Source organism: Protopterus annectens, chromosome 8.part1 (assembly GCF_019279795.1).
Source record: "Protopterus annectens isolate FY-2018-M chromosome 8.part1, PAN1.0, whole genome shotgun sequence".
Taxonomy (NCBI): Eukaryota; Metazoa; Chordata; order Ceratodontiformes; family Protopteridae; genus Protopterus; species Protopterus annectens.
This window is the reverse complement of record NC_056742.1, coordinates 111,007,520-111,028,709: the sequence shown is the minus strand read 5'-3', so window position 1 is coordinate 111,028,709 and position 21,190 is coordinate 111,007,520. Positions and strand designations below refer to the sequence as shown.

General features: G+C 41.8%; 1 protein-coding gene across 1 annotated transcript in view; it reads right to left on the bottom strand.

Annotated features, from left to right (window-relative positions):
• Positions 1 to 11,307, bottom strand: part of DEF8 (differentially expressed in FDCP 8 homolog) — a 1,140,218-nt gene extending 1,128,911 nt beyond the window's left edge. The window contains exon 1 of the mRNA XM_044081732.1: positions 11,258 to 11,307. The gene's annotated coding sequence lies outside the window, so the exon portion shown is untranslated. The remainder of the gene's footprint in view (positions 1 to 11,257) is intronic.
• Positions 11,308 to 21,190: the final 9,883 nt, after the last annotated feature.

Sequence of the window (21,190 nt, the reverse complement as noted above, 5' to 3'; positions counted from 1 at the left end):
TCATTTGGGCTGGAGACACACCCTGCTGCCAACCATGGAGTGGTTGGTGTCACAGTCAGCAAGGACACAGTTTAGCAGGCATCTTCTAGTGATGACAAAATCCACCTGGTGCCAGTGATGGGACCTCGGTTATCAAAAGGATACTGTGTGATTAGGCTTGGTGACAAAGAATGTGTTGGTCATGCAGAGGTTGTGGTAAGAGCATAACTGTAGCAATCTCTGCCCATTCTCATTCAGCTTGCCAACACCGCAAACTGTTCGATGCCGCTGGGCCAGGAATCCAAGCATGAACAGGTGTCCTGTGGTAGGTATCCCACTGATAGTAGTCTCAAGCTCCATGTAAAACTTGTCCTTTGTCACAGCTAAAGAGCAGAGTGTAATCATAAATAGACGGTCACTTTGCCTGAAGACGTTGAGAAGCGAAAAGAGTGGATTCAAGCTTTGCCTTTTGATGGTGGTTCAGTTGAGGCCAGCAGGGAATTTCTCACTGCAAAACTGATGCCACGCAATCACTGCTCCTCTGGTTTCTTCCTGTGCTAGAAGAACATGTAGTCCTATTGTCCGATGCTACCATTTGCTGGAGGTCTGGTCTCCTGCAGTGCAGCAATATTGATGTGGAGTTTCTTGAGTTCATGATTGATGATGGCTGTTTTCCTGGAGTTGTTGACCTGGCGAAGATCATCAGAGAGGCCAGGGCATAATGTCCTGACATTCCAGCCTGCCAGTTGCAATAATGGTAGTTTACTTTTCTTTTTCGCATTTCCTGGTGAAGGATTTTACAGTCTGTTCTTCAGTATTCACCTTAGCTCCAAGCACCCATTGAAGCAGGCAGACTGTGGTGGGTCAGCATCTTACTGGCTCGGGGCTGACCAGCTTGAGACAGGTAATAGCTGAACAGTGGGACTATGATGGTTCCTTCCACTGTCGGAGACAACCTGCAGTGTCTGAGCTTATGCCAATCACTCTGGCCAGGCTGTGCAAAGATGGAATACAGATCACACAAGACACAAAAAAGAGGTAGTAAATGAATGCTTTGTTGCAGTCTTTACAAAGATCAAGGTGAGGATGTCATTCTAGGAGGGAAGGAGGAAGGGCAGAAAAAGGGAACAGTAGACAGACGATAGAATAGAGAGGATGGAGGATCACAAGGGACTGCCTGCCTCAAAGAGGACAAAAGCACAAGGATCACATGGGCTGCCTTTCAGTATCCTTAGAAATCTGGTCACTTTGTTGGTAGACCATTTGATAGAGGTCTTCAACATACTGCAGATTAGTGCAGAGGTGTCAGAATGCTACAGAAATGGAAGAGAGGGCAGAGAAAATGTAGTAAACTACAAATATGTTAGCTGAACAGCTGTGGAAAGAAAAGCAATGGCAAAAATCCTGATGAGAAGGCTGTTAGCATTTCCAGAAGATAATTATTCACTGCCAACAGGCCTGGTAAAGATATATGACTGGGTAACAGTTTAACTTGATAATGGTATACCAGTAAAAATAGTTTAACCAGGCTTTACAAAGGACTCTTACTCTGTTCCACAGAGAGTTGTGTAGGAAAACTGGAGAGTTTGTGGTAGGACAAGTACTGAGAAACTGGATAGCTGTGTAAAGGTTAGGGTACAGTAGGTTGCGATGAGAAGTCAGTGCTAGGAATTAGGAATGTGGACAGCAGTGTATCACAAGGGTCTGTTTTGGGATTAGCACTCTTCAGTGTGTTTATCTTACATATATCTGACAGAATACAGAACAGGATCAATTTCACTGCTGTTGACACAAAGGTGCAGTAATGGATAATTGGGTTAGACTCTACAGAAGGATTTCTAAAGGCTAAACAAGTGGACAGAAAGGTGAACACTGAGATTCATTTCAAACAAATGCAAAGTAGTGCACTTAGGCCATGACATCCCTGGTGTGAGTTAAGATCTGGGGGTATTCATCACACCTGGCCTGGACTACAGACAACTGAGTGAGAAGGCAGTGACAGCAGGTAATGGAAACCTAAGGTGTACCCCTAAGAGGGAAAATATCAGAATCAAAGACATAAAACTTCTATTGTACATGGCCTTTATTACACCATCCCTGATTACTGTGTGCATTTCTGTAGGCCATGTAAGGGGAAAGGATATTTGGCTACTGGAAGGAATTCATAAGAAAGGTACCTAAAAATATCCATGGGATGGAGGAGAAGAAATTTTACTAAAAACTAAGTGAACAACCAGAAAACAAACTTCAAAGAACCAGAACCAAACCTCGGGAAACACTGCTGTGGTGTGCTTGATCATCGGTCCACTAATGATTGGCAGTTGATTTTTATGGTGCTGAGGTGCCAGCCCGATGCCCAACCTTCAACAAAGGCACGCCTATTCATGCATGTCTTTTGAACGCCACTTAACCGCGAGGAGGACATGCAGACTCCACACAGAAGGCGTTCCAGCAGAGAATCTAACGGGAGAACCTCTTGCTGTGAGACGACAACACTACCGCTGCGGAGATGTTAAGAATGTAAATGTAGTTAATCTGTCAGCCTGGGAACACCAGGAAAATGTAAAAGATGATGTAATATTCATCAGAACTGCAATAGCAATTTAAACAGTGAAAACCAGAGATTATTAAGCATTTTGATCTTGGACATCCAACTCAGCACTGCCTTATGCTCTATGTAAGTAAGTTACTTTAGAAGTATGTTTTCTTGTAGCAATAGCTAGGAATTAGAAAAGATTAGACTAAGTGTTTTTCTGTTATGTCAGAACTGTACTACTGAATTATTTTTAGTTTCTGTGTGATCTCAGAACTCTTGGATAGCACTGTGGTGTAGTAGTATTCTCTTGTGTTTTTAGTATTTATTATTAAATATTTTTAAACCCTTTTCAACTGTGGCTGGTTTATGTAGAAATAAATTAAGCTCTAGAGTACATTGCATGCTTATAAGTGATCCTGTACTAAGCCCTTCCAATAAGCCTTGATTGCTTAGTTACACTACTATTGGATAATAATATTGCACAGTAATAATTGGACACCATTTTAAGGGCCTTTGGGTAGCTGATAATTATTAGCTGGTGGTGGTAGAAATTACTACCATATAGTCTGGGTATAGGGGAACAATTGGAGAATCTGTGTCAGCCTTTCCCAGGAGTGTCTGTGAAGTTGTATAAATATTTATCTCAAAGTGTGTGTGTGTGTGTGTGTGTGTGTGTGTGTGTGTGTGTGTGTGTGTGTGTGTGTGTGTGTGTGTGAGCTACTTAGCTTGCCAGCTAGGCTGAGATCTGGACCCTATAGCTGTGCCAGTGGGGAATCTTATTGGGGACCTGGAGGCAAGGGAGAAATCAGCCACAGACTGACTGTGATCTCTGTGTGCTCTTAAGGGAAATTGCACTTTACTGTGTGTATTTGTTATCCTTTCTCCTATACGAGATGCCCTCTCAGGTGTTAGTGGTGAGGATTGAGGCTCCTTGATTGCTGGACCAGGGCACGGGCATCACAGTTCCATTCTTGTTTCTCTCTCTCCTCATTAATGAACTTACTATCACTACTCTAACTTGGATATTACAGTATATGCAGGCAACAGTCTTTTCCTTTGTATCGCCAACTACTCTACTAACACAGCTTCAGGACAACTTCACACTCTGTGGTACCTTGTACCACAAAACAGATTAACTATCCACCCTCAAAAATCTGCAGTTATGTTGTTTACATCTTCTTTCAGCTTTTTCCATTTAGGGGTCGCCACAGCTGATCACCTGTCCGCTCATGACTGGCAGTGGAGTTTTACGGTGTCGAGTTGCAGCCCGGCACCCAACCTTCCACAGAAGGCACACACACACACACACACACACACACACACACACACGCCTAGAGCCAATTTATATAGTGTCCAATCTACTTACAGCATGTCTTTGGGATGTGGGAGGAAACCAGAGCACCCAGAGGAAATCCACATGACCTCAGGGAGGACATGCAGACTCCACACAGACTGCACCCCAGCTGTGGATCAAACTGGAGACTGTCTTGCTGTGAGGCAGCAATGCTAACTGCTGCACCACAGCGGCCACCCTCAGTTATGTTGTTTACTACTTTTCCAAAATTAAGTAATTCAGTAAACACTCAAATCAAAATCGATACGTTAATATAATTAGCTAGGTCTATGAACAAATATATCTACGGCTTACTTACTTTGGACCAGAGTTACTTCATGGAACTTTTTACACTGGACAGACTCAGTGTGAGAAGCTGTGTATTGACAAAAAAACACACACAAAAAAAAACATGAAAATTTAGGTGAAAAATATTTGAAAAGTTTATTTATATAGTTGCAAAAGACAATTATTTTGTATCTGAAGTATATAATATTACTTGAAACAGCACAAACAAATCAAATTCTACAAGAATGAGATAAAGCAGCACAACCACTAAACTCACTTATAAGATAATCGGCCTACTTTCTCCTTAAGTTATAAAGGCAATTGAAAGTGAAGTGTTCATCCCCAAACTAGGACATGCCCTTCCCATCATTACATTAATCATCATCATCATCATCATTAGCTCCCTCTTTCCAATTTTCTACATGGGGTCAGGGTGTCTTGGCAATTGTCACCATCTCTCTCTCTCTCTCTCAGTTCAGTGCCACTCTCCTACCTTCTTCAACAGCCATGCCTGACTGTCATACATCATCTTTCACAAAATCCATCCATCCATGTCTTTGCCAGATGCCCTTGTTTCCTCTTTCCTTCTTCCTGCCGGTCTCAAATTTTCTTCATTAGATTGTGTTCTTCTTTTTTGCTCATGTTCCTGACCCACTGTAATCTGCTCTCTTCGACCTTGTCTGCAATGTTTTCTGCTCTGATGTCTTCATGTCTTCATTTGTCCCAGAGTGAGTATCCTACCACCCATCTCAGGCACTTCATCTCTAGTACCTTTACCTTCCTCAGATACACTGCCTTTATTGTCCAGATTTTTGTACCATACACTAGTATTGGTTGCACCACTGTGTTGTGAGTAGTGGACTCTGGATCCTAAGCCAAGTAGCTTTGCAGTACTGCCCTTTCATCTTCATCTTGCCTCCTGAATACATAAGATGTCCAGCCTCCACCTTACCATCATTATCCACTTCCATGCTGTGTCCTGTCACTGAACCTACACTGAGTGTAGTAATCCTTAGTTCACGTTTGGTTTACATCCAGCTTTCGCTCAATAAAGCTGGATAACTCAAGATGGGCAACTGGTGGGCATGCACCGGCCAATAGGGGCACATACACCCTTCTCACCATTAGCATGGGTCCCTAGCATAGGTTGGAGTAGACCAGGTCCTCAACCCACTTATCACTGGCAAACACCCATGCCCATTTTTTGGCAACATTAGTCAGCATGACCAAATTACCTAGAGACAGTTTTTACACTGTTGGCACAGCCCTGACACAGCGTGCAGTCTGTGATCTGTGCTCTCCTATCTTGAGGATACTGTGCACCACAGTTGATGCCCAAAGCTGTTGACCTATACAACTCTTCCCCCATAAGCTTTCACTCCCTGGTTTCTGTACCACATAGCAGTACTGGCTGCACCACTGTTTTGTACACCTTACTTTTTAGCTTCTTTGTCATTCTTCTGTCATACATTACCCCTGAAATTCTGTGCCAGTTGGCTGCAGACCTGCTGATTTCATCTTGAAATCCTCATTCAGATGTCCCTTCTCCTCAACCACCCCTCCCAGATACTTAAAACATCTGTTCCACTATTTTCCCTTCTACCTCAGTTCTCAGCTTCTTCTGATACCATACCTTTTTCTGTTGTTGGGCTTCTGCCAGGTTCTCCTGGGCCAGGCCCATGAGTTCCCTGAGCCTTGTCCTGAGGTTCAGGACATATGCCACAACAGACTCCTTGTCAGACTCACACTCACCTTCCCACTCATCTCGAATTAAATCTAGAGGTCCCCTCACCCTATGCCCATACAACTCAAAGGGTGAAAAAACTGTGGATTCCTGGAGAACCTCTCTGTAAGCAAACAACAGATGGGGCAAATATTTGTCCCACTCCCTCTTAAACTGATCTGCAAATGCCTGTAGCATGGACTTGATTGTAGAGTTTAACCTCTCAACAAGACCATTAGTCTGGGGGTGGTCTTCATGTGCTTCACCCTACAGGACTTCCACAGACAAGCCAGCAGGTCTGACATAAAATTGGCACCTCTGTCAGACAGTATTTCCTTTGGGAAACCTACCCTGCTGAAAATCTCTAGCACACCTTCTCTGCCTCAATGGAGGACAAAGCCACTACCTCAGGGTATCGTGTAGCATAATCTACAATCACTAGGATATACTTTTTCCCTCTGGAACTTGGGGTACTCAGACAACCCACAATATCCATAGCTACCCTCTGAAATGGCTCCTCAATCACAGGCAAAGGCATCAAAGGAGCTCTCACCTTGTCTCCTGCCTTTCATACCTTTTGGCACTGCTCACAGATCCTGCAGTACCCTGTTACATCTCTGGAAATTCCAGGCCAATAGAAGTTTTGCATAGTACACCTCTTTGTACGTTTTATGCCCACATGACCTGCAAAGGGAATATCATGGGCTATGGCTAGAAGTACCAGACAGTAAGCTCTAGGCACTGCCAACTGCTGTACTCTCTCACCTTCTAGCTCTCCCTCAGGGGTCCACTCTCTGTACAGTAACCCTTTGTTCCGGTATACAGATTCCCGCTTCCCTTGAGAATCAGGTGCCTTCCTAGCTACCTGCCTTAGGCCTTGCAATGTAGGGTCTGAGAGCTGAGCCTGTCTCAAGTCTCTCCTTATAACTCTTCCCAGCTCCCCTTCCACTGGAAGTCTGGCGTCCTCTGACAGCGGTGCCTCACTTTTAGCCTGGGTACTACTACTCACCTCTACCTTTGCAGTTACCCTGTCCAAGAGAATATCAGTACCCACAAGCAGCTGTGGCTCACATTCAGTCTTACTGCTACAGCGTAGCTCACTCCCTGAAGTAACCACCTCAGCAGTCCTTACTCATGTATGCAGTCTGTCTGGGTCTCCCCCAGGCTACCAGACCCACATGCTTGTCTCCTAGCCTCATTGCATGTAACTGCATAAGTACATAGTACTGCCTCATCCAAATCCTTCCCTCTCAGGACATCTGCAGGGTGGTAGCTCTATACCCCTGTTGTCTCAAGACAACCTACTATTGGCATTTTGTCTTGACCACTTACTGGCTCCATCAGCTTTGGTTCCCCACCTTGCCTCCATGGACATCTGTATGCCCCATGGCCCCACTGGTTGCATTCAAAGCATTTAACCCTAACTCCTGGATGTGTACCTAGACTAGTGGCTTCCCCTGCTACTGGTAGATTCTGTTGGGGCAGTCTGTGCTGTCCTTCATGGGTTCCTTTAGACCCATGAGCAGTACTGGGGTCCCGGGTCCCTTTCCTGTGCAGGGCTGCCCTGCTGTCCAGGTATAGATCTCCCTTCTTCCCCAACTCCTCTGAAGTAGCACACTGTCTATCTGCTAACCAGATCCTCATGTCCTCAGGCAAAGTGCTAAGGACTTGTTCCCTTAACAAAAGGTCTGCCAGCCCTTCAAAAGTGGTGACCTGACATCCACTCACCCAGCTATGAAAATAAGTGCTCAGTTCAACAACATATTCACATACATTTTCATCTGCCTTGCGTCTATGCTCACAAAACTTTTTCCTATACATTTCAGGTGTTAGCTTAAAACATTCTAACAAATGTCTTTTTACAGCAGTATAATCAAAACAGTCAGTGTCATGCATTTTTGCTAAAGAAGTTACAGCTTTACCATGGAGTAAGGGGGTCAGGAACTATACCCAGAGCCTTTGGTCAACTTCATACTGTTTACATACCCGCTCAAACATATGAATAAAACTATCAAAATTATCCCCCTCTTTAAACTGTGGAAGAAATTTACTGACCTTTTGTGCTTCTGGGGTCTGGTTACTCCCTTCCCCATTACCTCCATGACTCCAGTGAAGAGTCAGCATTTCCCTCTCATACTTTCTCTGCTGTTCCTGTTCTTCAGCTTCTAGGCTCCTCATTCTCCCTGCTGCTTCTAGTTCCATATGCCTGGCCTCCAACTCAAGTCTCTTCAGCTCCAGCTGGATTTTTAAGTCCACTGCAGAAAAGTTGAGCTGTCCATTCTCCGAGGATATTGTAACTCCACTGTCAGTCTGATTGTCCTTCAGGCTGCTTTCTGATGCAGCTGTAACCAAGGCTGCAACCAGGTCTGCTTTAGTCAGGTTTCCATGCACCAGTCCCCTAGCCTGGTACATCTCCGCCAGCTGGCTCCTTGTCAGCTTTCCATACTCTTCTGCTGACATGCTGCCTGCTCACCCTGACTAACACTAAGCTAACAAAAGAAATAAAACAATTGTGATCTGAACTCTGAGCATACACTGCGTGGCTGTTTTAGAGTACAAAACACTTTTAGAGATAACTGTACATAAGCTACAGGAATTCGCTCTACCCCACACCACTACAAGCCAATTAGTATGTGAAGTAGATCCCACCACTGCCAAGCACTTGGTACTTGTGACAACCATGCCCTGGCCCAGCAATCAAGGAGCCTCAATCCTCATCACTAACACCAGGGAGGTTATCTCATAGAAGAGAAAAGGGATAACTAATACACATAGTAAAGTACAATTTCCCTTAAGTGCACACAGAGATCACAGTCAGTCTGGGGCTAGCTGCTCCCTTGCTCACCAGGTCCCCAATAAGACTCCTCACTGGCATAGCTATAGGGTCCAGGTCTCAGCCTAACTGGGCAAGCTAGAACTTCCAGTACCCTCTCTGTCCAACCAGCGCTTTGTGTCCCTGCCAAGTAACTGACACAAAACACACACACACACTTTGAGATAAGTATTTATACAACTTCACAGACACTCCTGGGAAAGGCTGACACAGATTCTCCAGCTGTGCCCCTTTACCTGGACTATACGGTAGTAATTACTGCCACCACAGAGTTAAAAATATCAGTGACTAAAAGGCCCTTAAAAGGGTGTCCAATTATTACTGTGCAATATTATTATCCACTGGTAATGTGACTATACAGTCTAAGGCTTATCAGAGTGGCCTATTACAATAAACTCTATATAAATATGCAATGTACTCTAGAGCTTATCTCTACACAAATCAGCCACAGGTAGAAGGTTTTAAAAATATTAATAATAAATAATTAAAGCACAAGACAAAACTACTACACCACAGTGATATCTAAGAGTTCAGAGATTACACAGAAACTTAAAATAATATCATAGGAAAGATCTGATTACACAGAAAAATACTTAATCTAACTTTCTAATCTTTAACTAATCTTAAAAGAAAACACAGTACTACAATCCTACTTACATACATAAAGAGCATAAGCAGTGCTTTGTTAGATGTCCAAAGTCAAAATGTTTCCTGGTCTCTTGTGAGAAATAGTATTTAAACATTACTAACAAACATGTCTCTAAGGCCCTCCCAAAATGACATCATTTTTGACACTTAGGTTTTCCCAGAATTCATATTGCATCATCTTAACACACGCCCTGAGCTCCCAAGCTAATAGAAACTCCATTTACATTATTTAGCAAGCTAACACCTGCACAGGAGAATACAACACTAAAAGGCATTTCATATATACACTCTAGCAATTAGTCCTTAGTTAACACAATAGACAGAATGTCTTCAGCCAGCCTGACCGGAGCCAACTTTAAAGATCAAAGAATGTCATAAAATCATTTCAATTTCAAAAGACAAATTTGAAAGGCTTGACTTAGTTTTTCTTTACAGCAAGAGGGCAATGTTGTAACAATTTTGAAGTTAACATTTTACAGTGTTTTTCTTTCATTTAAAAACACAAACCTGTATTTTACATTTCTTATCAAGAAAACATGCCTGTATTTTACATTTATTTACAAATGCCTGAATTAGATATCAAATTCTATTTGACTAGGCTGGCAGGCTTTGCCCATCTCTCCCCAATTGTCATATGTATATATATATATATATATATATATATATATATATATATACATACATATATTATCTATCTATATATATATATATATATATATATGTGTGTGTGTGTATATATATATATATATATATATATATATATATATATATATGACTGTCATAAAAGGTTGAAAACTCAGAAGAGAATCAGAGATAGTAAAACAAAAGAGAGAGAACCACAAAACACTGAATGATTGAAAAGAGCAAAATACTGACTATTTCTCTCCCATTTAAAACCCCTAAACTCCAGCTACAAAACTGAGTTCAGTTTTTTTTTCTTGGTTGTGGCACTTTTAGGGAACAGGTTTTAAGTAAAGTAATGTGCACTACCTTAATCACTTATGCTAACCCTAACTGTAACCCTAACCCTACTACACTTTACAATGATAAAAACCCTTTCCCTAACAGTACTGCTGCACAGGAGAAAGGGGCACAGAAGACGCATTAAGCATCCACAGCACTGAATCTATCCCCCTACCTAACCCGTAATCTAATCCTAACCTGTGAGGACTTGGCAAATACACAACAACTGCTATAACACAGTCTTGCACATCTTCACAACCACCACTTTTTCATTCAAACATTAATTTTCCTGCACAGTCCTATTTGCCTACACTATATAGAACTAAATTCAACATATGTGATTCATGCAAATGAGCATTCATTGATTTGTGCATTATCTCTTTTATACCACCAAAAACTTATCAATCAAATGAGTATTCAACCTTGGGACTTACAATGATACATGCATATCTATGTGTGAATGTGTGCATGTGTAGATTCAGATTTAAGTCAGTCGGCCTTTACCCTTGGGGCTAATTTCAGTGCCTTTGCCACCATTGAAAGCCTAATTATTTATGAATGGTAAAAAATTTGAGATACAATGTGCAATCTCAGTTTTGGTCAGTAGGTGGCACTTAGGTAACTGAGCTGGAACTTTTAAACAGTACGCAATACAAGTGATACTATACTATTAGTCAGCAAAACTCAGAACAACCATCTCAGTAATCTTGGTTGATAAAAAGAAATCCAGTAACAGAAATCACTCTTTAACATCTCTGCAAGTAAGTTAAAAATACTATCTGCAAGAATTTGAGGGAAAGGAATTGCATGAAGCTGAAAGTGAAATATGAATATATGTTGAATGAGTGCCTTATGACCTGTTATTTAATGTTTAGCTGAAGTACATAAAAAATCATTCCCAGACATCTTTCAGACCAGGATCTCCTGTCATATTTTGTTAGGATTTAGTCTTACCTGAAACAATTGGTGCAACACCTGTACTTAGACAGAAGATATTCCCTGCAGCAGCAAGAGCAATTAGGTAGGTTTTGGTGGAGAAATGAAAGTAAACAGATCCTCTTCGGCAAACCAATGCAATAACATGAGTAATGTTCACAAGTTACAGACTAATGAATATTTCATGGCCCTTTAGCCACAAAGCATGTGACATTCTAGCACAGTATTTCCAGGAAGCTGTACAACTTTTGCTGACTATTATATTTGTATCAAGAAGTAATATAATTGTAACAAGAGAGATATGGTTACATGGTCAGCATTGTCTTACATAGATCTCAGTGCAGTCTGATTGGAAGTTACACTATTACACATTTTTACACAGACAAATCAGTTTCCTCAAGGACATTGCAATTTATGATAGATATACGTTTGTGGGATTATGAAGCCAGAGTACAGGACAAATACTGCTTTCTTCCTAATATGCAAAAAAGCAGTGACATCTGTATATAATATGAGTACTGCACACATAAGATGTCTATCATATATTCACCAAATAGGACATCAGTCAGCTATACTATAGCCATTGCTTGGTGGAAGGATAATGTCAGCAAGTCCTCATACTTACCCCCAGAATAGGGTGAGTTGCCCCTTGACTAGTCACAAGTTACTCCCAAATGGACCCACCTCTAGCCCAAATCACTAGCAATGTATGCTACCAGGCTAAGTATAATACAACTTTAAACAATTTGAATATTTGTAATTCCCACCCAATATCTCACAAAAAAAGTCCCATGTAGTCATAGGTTTATGCTTTCACAGCTTATTAGGCAACTGATAGAGTAGATATTTTTTAACCTAGCCACTATAAATCTCCCTACTTGTCAACCTATTCCATAAGGAAATTAAGAAAGTACACCTGGGGTGAATTTATGGTTACTCATTCACTTATCTAGGTTGTATTTGATGAGGACAGGGAGATACTTTGTTTATTTATTATAAAGGGGACGTCTGTTCCAGACGAAGGGAATTCTTTTAGTATGGCATTATCCCACCAGCAGAGTTTGCATATCTTGCAGTGATGTTGCTAGAGTACAGATTTTGCAGAACTGTAGATCATACAGAACTAGGCCATATGAGGCCTTTTAGTTTAGGCAGAGTACATCCTATGGGAGTCTGTACAATATGGAAAAGATAAACAGAGCTTTAATGCATTCTGCATAGCTCCCGGAACTCAGACCCCCGATTTTCTTAGTGACAAAATGTTGTTTTTTTCATGTTGGATCACATGTTTGGACGGATACATGAAGAAGAGCATGATAGTCTATCAGTTAGACTAGGTTGAAGGATTGCCTAATAAAATTAGACATATGGTGGTCAATAGAGATTTTGTTGTCTAGAAAAGTGCCCAGGTCTGTAATACCTATATCTATTTGAGGGGGATTTATTTATGTAGTAGGTGCTTGAGGTGCTTGTGTTTTCCAAACTGAATTATACGACAGTTATTAGTCCTGACATCATAAGTTTGTATATCTTTGGCTTTCTTGAAGGATCTTGCAGTCATCTGAAGAGTTTATGATAATTCCAAGTTTGCAATCATCTGCAAACCTTGCCAGCCTAAGACTGACATCTGAAAAATTAATATTAAATAGGAACAGCCTTAGTATTCAGCCCTGATAGACCTCCACTATCAACAAAGCTTTAGTGGAGAGTGTACCCCAATTCCAACTGATTGGATTCTCTCTGGGAGACAGTTTGATATCCAACAGGTTGCAGGAGGGATACCATTTAATTTGATTAATTTTCAGTAATGTCCAAGTGCAGAATTATATTACAGTATTTGGCCAGGTCAAGGTAACTGGTGTGTACTGGTTTGTCATTGTGTACTACCTCAGTGACCTTTTTAAAGAAGTTTACTAGGCCATGCAGGTATGGTTTGAGTTTAAGGAATGTAATATGCCAATATCTTTGTCTGAGTTACAGATTTATGTGTTCAGACTACAGATGAGGCTGATAAGGTTTATTGGTCTGTAGCTAATAGGATAAGTGGGGGAGCTATCCTGAGACTGAAATGGTTCAAGAGCAATTTGATGAGGCAGTGCTTCATAATGACAAGGAATCAGCCTACACATTATAACGACCCATAGAGCTAGTGCTTTTAGCCTCATAGAGTGGCTTTAAGACTTGCTCTAAATGTGATTATTTGGGTGAAGGCAGAGATAATAGTGATCTGGGGGAATAGGAGAGAGTGAGAGAGTGAGAGAGAGAGAGAGAGAGTGAGAGTGAGAGCTAAATCTGTCTGATAGTATGTTGGCTATGTCTTTAGAGTGGACTGGATGTTATTGTTGTATGTATCTGCTTGTTGCAGGGTATTCTTCCTAAGATTTCTAACTTTTAAAAAATGTCTTGTACTTATCCTTGAAAGAAGAGGTGATTTTCAGGTCATACTTATACTTGGAATATTAGATTTTGCACTTAAGTTTTTCATTTAACTTCCTGAGTTCACTTTTGGATTATGGGGTCTTTACTTTATTCCTCAGAGCAATGAATTTGTTCCTATTTTTGAATAGGTTGTTTATATTAGAGTTCAACTATACTAAACTTGGTATTATGTTTCTGCAAGACTGTGACTGATGTTATGATACAGGCATTGTGATGTGAATAGAAACTATATGCAAATGCAACAACAGCAGCTACTGGGTCATCAAGAGGAAGGATGGTCCTTCTACTGCTTCTATTAATCACTTTAAGTAATCTGTAAATACAGCAGGGTTTGTGGCCATGTTGGACTGAGCCCTCATGCTGAATATGCTAAATGGTGGTCACATCTGACCACTTTTGGGGAACTATAGGTGCATAGCATAATAGAGCTACATTTGCGAGAAACAGGTTCGGAAGGGGAATGAACTGTCTGAACTAGAGAGCTTGCATTGAGGACCTGTAGGCAGTGTGTCACATTATTTATTTGTAGTAGAGTAGGTTTTCCAAAATCTATCATGTCTGAAAGGTAATTTATGATACCAAATAATGTAAAGCCTATTTTTGGCAGACACACTGATAGATCTGAAAAAACTATGTGAAGCTTATTCATATGTGCTTTGAAAAAATATTTATACTGTAAAATGATGAAAAAGAATCCTAAATCATGGGAGTGTAGGATTTTTGCTTTTCAGCCAAGACCAGAGCCAGTGGACAAGGCAGTCTAAAGAGTAACCAGCAGCATTAACAAATTTTGTAGTATGGGACATATGCAAAGCTAATACAGTTTACTCATAAAAGGGTGTTTACAGCATTTGCCAAACATCAATGGTTAAAACATTTAGCAAGGTGGCAATATCGGCAATACTATAAAATGAATCAATAAAACAGGACTTGAGTATGTACTATTTGCAATTTAGATAACAAAATACAGATCCAACAACTAGAGTGTCAACGGAATCTGAAATACTTATCATTAATCTATTTGCTTAGTTAATACAAACATCAAACATTAAGCTTAGGCTAATAATCAGATATTGCCTGAACACTTTGTGAGTGCTGTTATTTGTAGCAGTCACCTCATACTGTTGCAGGCTTATTTCCAGATGTCTGAGCTCAGTATGGTGAAGGCTTTGCTGCCTGCTTGCAGCGAGTGCTGTGGCAGAGTTTGTAGAAATGTGATATGGTACAAAATCATTATGCCCTTGGCAGGCAACAACTTGTAAGGTTGCATGTCAGATGGGAATAAAGCATGAGTATGTCTGTGAGAAGAGGTGCATTGTCTCCCATAAGGAGGCAACCAGCTCTGCTGAGAGCTAGACAGGAGACTGAACGATAAAGCCACATGCTTGGTTTAGGCTGTGTTTGCACTCTTCGTGAAAAAATTAGTGGCTGCCATTGCAACTGCACATTCTGATGTAAGTATTGTGTATCATAGCCACGGTGGTGCAGCGGTAGCATTGTTGCCTCACAGCAAGAGATTCTCCTGTTCGATTCTCGGCTGGAGTGCCTTCTGTGTGGAATCTGCATGTCCTCCTCGTGGTCGTGTGGCATTCGAAAGACATACGGGAATGGGCGTGCCTTCGCTGAAGGTTGGGCGCCGGGCTGGCAACTTGGCACCATAAAAATCTACTGCGAATCATTAGCAGACGAGAGTTCCACTGTGGTGACTCCTAACCGGGAAAAGCCGAAAAGACAAACAACAAACAACTCCTTTTCCTGTAGTAGGTCAGGCTTGTGAAGTTAAGAGGTAGGAGATTAGGAAGAAAGCATGTAGTAATGCTAATAGTTCTCCTTGGTCTTCTTGCAGAGACTGAATGTTAGAGATGGGAGCATTCCTAAATGTTTCAATTTCTGTTATTCTAAGAAACTGGATTTTGCAGGCCTGGCATGGATCCTAAGCAACATTAAACTGGTTTTAGCAGAGCTGATATACAATTTCACAGTCATGAACTACTTGTGAATGTAGGAGATATCATGGTTGTGGATGACCTCTTCCCAGAAAGCTTTGGAACTTTGAATTAATTAAATAATTAAGGAACAAATTTAATTTCTTAAGTGCTTGTATCAAACTGGCACTTTTCAGCCATGAACCACATTACATAGTGACGTATCTAGTAAGCAAGCAAGACATTTGATAGTTGGCACAGAGAGTTAAGGGTCAGCCTTGTAGTTTCTGTGGTACATGGTTTGATTCCTCTAAACCTTCGTTTGCCTTCTGTAACCTTGGGCAAATAATTTAATGAGACATTGTTCCTGGGTTGCCCCTGAAGAGAGATTGTGTGTCCATAGGCATTCTTGTCAAAAAAATGGGTATGTTATTATTAAAATGTGTGTGTTGGGGGGGGGGGGGTCGGAAATTAATAGTGCACTGAAGAGCAATACTCAGGATTGGGCTGATCAGAGACATAGGTAGTGCAGTCTCATAATCTAGTAAAACTGTTCAGTTATTCTCATATGCTAATGAGCATATAGTGATATGGAAATGAGCAGCATTATGGTAATGAGCCCAACTGTGAACGCAAATTAGGGTAAACAACACAGCAGAATAGGTTTATAGGTAGGTAGGTAGTAGGCTATCGGCTCTAGGGCCTATACAAGCCCAGCCAAAAAGGTACCTTGGCTTTTGCCACCCAAGAAAATTATTTTCCTGTGCCACTGTCGAGCAGAGCCACAGAAGTGATCCCCGGGGTGAATTTCCTATTTCCCATCAAATCATCAAGATTTTTCTTGAAGAGTACTAATGAGGAGCTTTGTTTGATATATATAGGTAGTTTATTACAGAGTATGGGAAGTCTCTGGAACAGGAATCTATCCCTCTGGCATGTTCTGTTTATTGTGGTGACAAGGTTTAGGTCCCTAGAGCATGTAGCTCGGATTGATTGGGACTTCTTTAAGCGGAGCATGTCCAACAGCTCTGGGTTTGACATAGCTTTGCATGTTAGGTAGAGATCGCCTCTGAGCAGGCGATATGCAACAGAGTAAAGCTGGAGTTTTTTGAGATGGTCTGTGCAGGGCATCTGTTTGAGGCCTTTAATCCTCTTTGTGAGGTATTTCTGCGGCCTTTCCAGTTGTTCTAGATGTCTTGTGAGGTACATACCAAAAGGGGCATTGTGCTCTATAATGGGTCTAATGAGTGATGAGTAGAGGGGAACAATGACCTCTTTTTTTTCTGGATGAGAAATCTTTTGTGATGAGGTGTGCCATGTAGAAGGATTTCCTGACTACTGTGGCGATGTGATTATCAAAGCAGAGACTACTGTCCAAGGTCTCTTATCACATTTTCAGTGTTAAGTACACTACCACCTATGTTGTAGTTCATGGGTACAAAGTTTTTACTAAAGGGGATGACAATACACTTTTTGGCATTGAGCTTGAGGACATGGCTTTGACACCAGTCATCTGTCTCAGTGAGGCCCTTTTGTGGGATGTCCACATCGTTAAGAGTTTCAATTATGGCTCCTAGTTTGCAGTCATCTGTGAACTTTGTTAGCCAAAGACCTTCTGTGTTAACCTGTACTTCAGAGAAGTAGATACGAAACAGGAGAGGACCCAGGACTGAACCCTGTGGTACTCCACTTGTCACTGGTCTGAAGTCGGATTTGGAGTCTGCTACTTTCATAGTGTGGGTTCTGTCAGTGAGCCAGTTGGCAATCCATCTTGTGACATAGGGATTTATACCTAGTTTAGTGAGCTTGTCTATAATTCCAGAGTGGGGGATGGTATTGAAAGCCTTGGCAAGATCTAGATAAGCTGTGTGAACCACCTTACCCTCGTCTACGGCTTTGGTGACTGCTTCAAAGAAGTCTATCAGGTTTAGGAGACATGATCTGCCTTTTACAAACCCGAACTGGGTGGGGTCCAGAGTTTGAAGATTACCAATGTCTTTGTTTATAAGTTCCATGATGATATGTTTCATGGCCTTGCAGACCAGGCTCATTAGGCTAATGGGGCGGTAGTTCCTGGGGTCCATGGTGGCTCCCCCTTGTGGAGTGGGATAACCGTCGCTGTGCACCATTCAGCAGGAACAAAGCCTGAGGTGAGGCTATGACTGAACATGGTACATAGGTGGGGTGCCACTTCATTCTGTAGTTCATGTAGAACACAGCCTGGGATGTTGTCTGGTCCCATGCATGCTGTGTTCTTGGCTTTGGAGAGTGTGGTTTTTACCTGTGCAGCCGTGATTACAGGAACTTTGCATTCTTCCTGTATAGAGATGGGCCCTTTAGGGGGTGAGAGGGGAGTAAAGTTAGCACTGAACCTATCTGCCAGGATGTTGGCAATATCAGTTGGGTCTGTATATTTAGTGCCACTGTGCTGTAACTCAGAGCAGATCTGAGTGTTGTCATTTGAGATTCTTGCCATAGCTATAGAATGCTTTGTGGTTGTCTTTAGAATCAGTGGTGATTTTGTTTTCATAACTAGCTTTGGAGGATTTTATCTGGGATCGCAGCTTCTTACTGAGGCTGACCAGGGAGCTCCTCCACTCATGGGATTGTACTCTCTTTTGCAACAGTTTCTTCCTTCTGTTGTACAGTTTGTTTATGGCAGGGGACCACCAGATTGGCTTCCTTTTTTTGGAGGATAGTGTCTTGGTTCTGTTTGGGATAGCACGATCCATGCACTTATGTAAGTGCTTATAAAGTGCAATTGTGTAGGATTCAGTAGTCATAACTTAATTGTCTATCTGCATGGGTGTCATGAAGTTCACCACTTCTGTCTTAAAAAGCATGTAGTTGGCTTTGGAGAAATTTTTTACCGTGCTTTCCTTAATGGGGGGTGGGGGCAGGATGTGGGTATCTAGGGTAATTAGCTTATGGTCACATCGGACCAATGAGGCGCTGACTTCAGGTGTGGAACACCGGTCACTCATGTTGGTAATGACTAGATCTAGGATATTGTTGCCCCTGGTGGGGGTGTGGATAAGTTGATCCAGGGAGTTGGAGTTTATGAATTCCAGAAAGCGTTGAGTGAAGGAGTTGGTACATAAGTAGTTTTCCCAGTTAATGGTGGGGGTAGTTGAAATTGCTCATTATTAGGGTGTTTGGTTGAACCCTAATAATTTCTAGTACATCAAAAAAAGAGGAGTGGGAATTCTGGGGCATGGTGGGGCATCTGTAGCAAGCTACAGTTTGGATTGCAGTTTTGCCCAGAGTTAGTTGCACTTGGATAACCTCGGCTGCATTATTCTGAGCAACTAGCCTGGAGATGTGGATATCCTTAATGAATATGGACACACCTCCACCTTTGGTGTTCCGGTCCAGGTTACATGGCCGAAAAGTGTGGTATGAGTTATAGCCTGGTAGTGCAGGGGTGGTCTCTGGAGCCTTGAACCAGGTCTCAGTCACTGCACAGATATTGATGTTCTCCATTTTAAGGAGTGCCTTGAGTGAGTACATTTTGAAATTTAGACTTCTAGCATTGAGTAGCATCACCCTCAGTTTTTGCTTGCCTGTTCCTGTTACGGTGGTGAATTTGTCATTTGAACCTTGCCTAAAAAAGGCACTATAGGGGTGGCAAGAACCTTAGCCAATATCTCGAATCCCAAGGGTGACAAGTGCAGGCCATCTCTGGCAAAGCATCGTGGTCTGTCGACCATGTCATCCCAGGCAGACAGATACTGGATCCCTTTAGAATGACACCAGAAGCTTAGCCAATCGTTGAAGTCAAATAATTTTGTCCTTGTACTGTGGTATCATTCTGGGTGATGGCAGAATGCTACTCAGGGCTAGGGTCATACCTGCCTGGCTTACAAGATTGGAGAGTTCTTCCATGTCTCTTTTCCTGTAGTCCAGGGAGGTACATCTCAGGTCGTTCACACCAACATGGACAATGACAGAGTCATATTTGTACTTGTTGTGGAGTGACCTGAGTGCATGGGTTATGTGGCAGATCTTGGCACCTGACAGGCAGCTGACAGTAACCTTCTTCTTGTTTAGCCTCATGAGAGGGACATCAGTGTGCCTGACTATAGAGTCACCTATGACTAGTGTATTGGGTACGTTGTTTTGCCTTATTGGCTGTGGTTGAGTGGCACACTGAGTCTGTGGGCTATGTATCATTTAGGTTGTGTTGGGGGGTGGAGGTTGCTTGCATTTCTGCTTTGGAGGTCTCTGTTGCTTGAGCAGATTATTATTGAGAGCCTCCACAAATGTTTTTGTGTTTCTATGTGTGGATTTTGGTGGTGTAGATTTAGTGAGACTATGTGATGAGTGTGCTGTGGTGCAAGTGTTTACCTTCTCCTCTTGACTGTCAATTTCAGTCTTGGTTGGAGAGAGCTTTACCTCCAGTTTGGCTAGATAAGTGCATATCTCACAGGTTGTAGTGTTGAGCGGTAGGAGGAGAGGGTTGTCTGTGTACATGAGGCAATTTCTACATTGCCCCAAGATGCCCAGATTCATCAGATAGACAGGAGAGACCACTGGGAGCTAACCCTTGGACATGCCTGAATAAAAAACTATCTTCCTCTAGATAAGTGAGGAAAGTGAGTACAAAAGCTGTTTTTCTCTAAGCAAGTGAGGAAAGTAAGTACCAAAACTGTTTTCCTCTAGGTAATGAGGAAGGCTGAGTGCTGTAGTAATTAGCAGGTTATTTAGCACTTACAAGTTCTGAACAAGTGTTGATCACGAATAAGCAAATTAAAGTGCTAAAAGTAAGAGTCTGTATCTGGACTAAACTAGTTACAGGAAAGGGGGGGGGGGACAAGTTCAAATGCGGGTTTTTAAATCAGAAAGTTGAGAGAGATGGAAAAACTACCCAAATGGCCAATAACTACAATTTCTGGGCCAGAACAACTCCTTATGTGGTAGATAGGTTACCTAGTGCTTACCACTCCCACTGATAAGCTAGAAGGCTTCCCTCCAACACAGAAAGCTTGTGGGGACTCAGAAGTTTACATACAGTCCTGGATACAGCAAATCTGAATCTGGACTACACTAGTTACAGGAAAGGTAGGAAACAGGCTTATATTTTTTTTCATACAGAAAAGTAACTAAAACAGCAGTAAAAACAATTCAATTGCAGTGCAAGCTAGCACACTTGAGTATGTAGCAATGTTAGACCAAACAGTTTAAAAAAATGCAATTAAATTAAAAATGACGAAAAACAAGTGCAGAAGGAGTCTATTAGGTAGAATGAGGTAAAGAGATGGGACTGGGGGGAGTGTCCCAGATCAAACCTACAGTGGGAGCAAGCAAATGCAAAAGCCTCCAAATTTAAACAAGACAGGAATAGAGAGGGTAGGTAGGGGAAAACCAACACCTTCAGCAGAGATCTGAAAAACTATACAGTGAAGCAAAAATAACAGTGCACAACTCTGAAGTCAGCCAGCAATGATATAAAATTAGTCGAGCAACAATTAATAGTACACAACTCTAAAGTGCCAGAAAAATATACTTAGCTCTGTATATCTCCAGGTAGTTTGAAGAGCAATCTATCAGGACACAGGAAGGCTCCAGCAATGATATGCAAGTTGTT